Consider the following 4,482-nt stretch of genomic DNA (forward strand, 5'->3'; position numbering starts at 1 on the left):
AATATAGGTTTGGTTATGATTAATATTATTTTACTAAAATAGGTGATGTCAGTGCATATTTAATGATACATTTTCAGTGTTACCTGGATGATATAATTTAGACTCCTCACTTTGAAATAAGACCCCTATAATTAAACCTTTAAAGATAATTATTTCTGTTTCTATAGGGACTCATTGTGAACTCCCAAACTAGCCATATATAATCCTCAGTGAGTCTATGTCCAGTGCTCTGTGGCTTTGTGCATATGTTTCAGTCTCCCATGATTCCTTTATAACCATTCTTTGCAGAAAAGTTCCTATTTATTTAAATGGAATATCACAAATGCCAACTCAGCAAGGAAGCAGTCCCAGAGATTTTAAGTATTCTTAATTGTGCTAAGAACGCCTACCACTACTTTTTTTTTAAAGTGAATTACTCTCATGACCTATGTTGGTTTTCTGTTTTTCTGTGGCAAGTTACCACAAACTTAATGCCCGGGATCAATACTGACTCATTATTTTAGAGTCGCATATATTAGACGTCCAGTACAGTTGGTTAGATTCCCTTCTTAGGTTCTCACAGATGGACTTGCTTTTATTGGAGACTATGTGGACAGTTTCCAGTCTCATTCAGGTTATTTGCATATTTTTGTCCTACATGGTCATAGGACTGATGTCACTGTTTCTTTACTGCCTACGAGCCAGAGGTTGCACTCAACTCCCACAACCTGCTTTTTGCACATGGCCCCCTCCATCTTTAAAGCCACAGATGACATGCCATAGTATTCTCATGATTTGCTTCAGTCTTTCTTCTCCTTTTACTCTTTTCTCTAAAGCACTTACGTGATTTGGTCAGCCATAAACACGTCAAAATCTAATATTAAGGTCAACTGACTTTGCCTTCAATTGCAAATTGCCTTTGTTATCAACTTATTATCAATTGACTTTACCTTCATTTGCAAAATGCCTTTTGGCCATGTAACGTGACAACTAAAGGAGTAACATCCATAATGTTCATAGTCTCTGGAATTTGGATGAAAAATTATGGCTGGCCATCACAAAATTATGCTGATCACAACTTTTAAAAGGCATTGCAATTTATGTACATCTTATTATTTCTCTCTTCCTTAATAACAAACTTCTTACATAAACAATAACACAGAGTTAATTTTTAACCCTGTATAAAAGCATGTTGTTTGTCATACAGTTTACATTCGGTCAATATTAGTTGAATTAATTAATAAGTAGTAGAAAAGGAAATGACTCAAAACAGTGAGGATCCCACAAAATCATTACTGATTTTAGTTATAAATGATCATAATTGAAAACCACATGAGCAACAACTAGAAAGACAGTGCTTGATCACAAGTTTGTTTCCATTCACATAATATATAAATGACACAGAAATATGCAATAGTAACACATTACACCTATGGAATAAAAGCAAATTAAGTAAACAGTCCATGTGTAATATCATCAAAAATAAGTTATTAATAAATTTCACAAAATAGCACACAATTTGTACACCAGAAAAGTGCAAAATCTTGAAAGAAAGAAATATTTAAAGAAAAAAATCAAAGGTATTTTGTTGTCCATGAATTGTAAGATTTCTTATTGTGAAGTTGGAGAAAGCCCCCAAACTGGTTTATACATGCAACATGATCTCTACAAAAATTTCAGCTGCTCTTTTTCAGAAGATGACAAGCTGATCCTAAAGTTTATGTGGAAACTCAAGATACCCGGAATAGCCTAAGCAACGTGTTACCAAGATGAACAAAAAGAACTTAACACTTTCTTACTTTTCACTTAACAATGAGGCCATAGAAATCAGGGCATTGCAGCAACAACCTGAGGTTAGATCTATACATGCATGAAATAGAACTCTGTCCAAGAGTAATTATATTCATCTATGGCCAATTGACTTTAAATAAAGTTACAATTAACAATTCAATGGAGTAAGCACATTAATTAATATTGAAATTCACAGGGACTAAGCAGCCTATGCCGTTGTCTAAATTGCCTTCTTCACTTGTGATGTTTATATAATACTATACTAAATAAAGCTATTTAATATTGGGGAGAAAGTAGAAGAAAAGAACTCTAGGAGAATAAGATGATGGAAGGGACTTCAGTCCCTGGAAGGAGTGTTGACCAGAGTGGACACGCAAAGATGTTGGATGAAATTATATTAATTTTCTTCTCTTCAGCAGTTTCTGAAATCCCCTGGCTACTTCTTTGTTGAGAAGACTGTAGATGAGAGGGTTTAGCATGGGAGTGAGGATTGTGTAAAAGGCTGAGACCATCTTATCCTGGGCTGGTGTGGGTTGGAAGCTGGTCTCATGTACATAAACATGGCAGCACCGTAATAGAGTCCAACCACAGACAAATGGGAGGAGCAGGTGGTGAAGGCTCTGTGGCGACGTTCCTCAGAGCCCATGCCAATGACAGCTCCAAGGACTCGTGAATAGGAACCAACAATCACAGAGACCGGAAAGACTAGCATCACCACACAGCAGATGAAAAGCAGTCTTTCAAACGTAGCGGTGTCTGTACAAGACAGTGGTAACAGGGCAGCAACGTCACAGAAAAAGTGATGGATCTCCAGGGAGCTGCAGTATGAGAATGAGAGAGTGGCTGCGAGCACAATGATGCCATCAAGAGAGCCCAAGACCCAGGAAGAAACGGTCATGAGGACACAGAGTTTCGGATTCATTAGAATAGTGTATCGAAGAGGGTGGCATATAGCCACATAGCGGTCATAGGCCATGACAGCCAGCAGGAAACATTCAGCTCCAAGCAGGGAAACGTAGAAAAAGATCTGAGTTCCACAACCTGCTAGAGAGAGGAGTTTGCTGCCAGACAGGTAGTTGAAGGCCATCTTGGGGACAGTGGTAGAGATGAGCATCAGGTCCATGAGGGAGAGCTGGCTGAGCAGGAAGTACATGGGGGTGTGGAGCTGGGTGTCCAGGTGGATGAGGAGAACCATGGCAGTATTTCCCATGAAGGCCACTGAGAAGATGCCCAAGACCAGAGAGAAGAGGAAGATGTGGGTGGGGCTGTGATTGAAGATTCCTAACAGGATGAAGTCAAAATCGAAGGTCTGGTTTCTCCAAACCATCCTGGATCACTTGCTTCACCTACAAGTTCCAGAGTGGACACAAGCATGTGTACTAATTTAGTTTTCAAATGCATACTGTGGCAATGCACTCAGACGCAACTGCATGCACGTCAAAGACGTCCTCACTAAACTTCAGCTGCCTCCCCTTTAGTCCTAGTAAGTTATGCGACTTGGTCCAGTGCTCTCTTCTTGGTTCCCTATCCAAACGTCACAAACAAGAACTTCAATAAGTATTTTCTTTATTTTCCAGAAAAGAAAACTGAAGTAGATATGAAGTTACTGATGGTTTACCAACAGATACACAGTCCATAGAGAAAACATAGGAGAAAAAATAATTACATGTACTTTGTTGCTCAATTTTATGAACCATCCCTGTTCACATGGAATCCCTTTACATCTTTTAGTCCTAACTTGTCTCCAGCCTGCGCTCTTCTTAATAACTACAAATTTCCTCTTCTCTGGATTCCCCCTACCTTCCTGCCCCCTCCTCGTGTGTGATACCGGACCAGTGAAAGACTATATTGAATCAGCATTATTACCCCATACGGAAACCTGCATACTTGTTTTCAGAGAAGTGTTTAATAACGTTACATTTTAACTTTACTATCTCAGACTGAACTTTGGAGTTTTTTTCTTAATTCATCAAAAGCCCCACTTTTTTTTTTCCCCTTCGGGAAGTAAAAGATATTTACTTCTATTTTGAGAATAATTTTGCTTTTTCCAACCTGGACAAGCTGTAAGGGTGGCATGGAGGGTAACTTTCTTTTTTTTTTATAACAATAAAATGTTAACGTTGAGTGGCATTAACTTCTAGGAGCAAAGGAAAACCCCTCTGCGTGCTTTAAAAGTTTTACTGCAGTGTGCTCTTTTGGGCCCTGATGGGGCTTGTTCAACCACAATGAGTAAAGGCATGACTGTAAGAAATACCTAACCTCTTACAATTTGAATTTGGGTTCTTGGGCAGAACCCAAGACGTACTTGGGTGGAGTGGGGTCAGCACTGCGACAATGAACCTGAAGAGGTATGAGGAATCAGATCATAGCCAGAATGGCATCCTTCTATTTTGTTTTTATTTACACATTTATCAAAGAAATATTTTTGGGTGTAGCATGAAGATGTGGAGTGATGTGAAATAATTTTTCATTGAGAAAAGTCTCTCAGTGGCTGAAATATGACAGGTTGCCTGGGTTAAGTCTGCAAGCATCGCAACGAGGTGGAAGATACCTGCCATATCCAAGGGTACCAGGTAAACCACAGGCAGTAACAATGGAGGAAGGAGGGTACTGGTGGGAAACATAAGCATCCATCCAGTCTCTGTTAAAGGGTATTGGTTTCTAGCTGCCATATATTTCACTCTGCTTCTAAAATATCATGTTATAAAGACA

At 39.0% G+C, this 4,482-nt stretch overlaps 1 pseudogene; it reads right to left on the bottom strand.

The window, feature by feature from the left end:
- Positions 1-2,162: 2,162 nt before the first annotated feature.
- LOC140685824 (olfactory receptor 2M4-like) lies at positions 2,163-3,097 on the bottom strand (annotated as a pseudogene).
- Positions 3,098-4,482: the final 1,385 nt, after the last annotated feature.

Source organism: Vicugna pacos, chromosome 15, assembly GCF_048564905.1.
Source record: "Vicugna pacos chromosome 15, VicPac4, whole genome shotgun sequence".
Classification (NCBI taxonomy): domain Eukaryota; kingdom Metazoa; phylum Chordata; class Mammalia; order Artiodactyla; family Camelidae; genus Vicugna; species Vicugna pacos.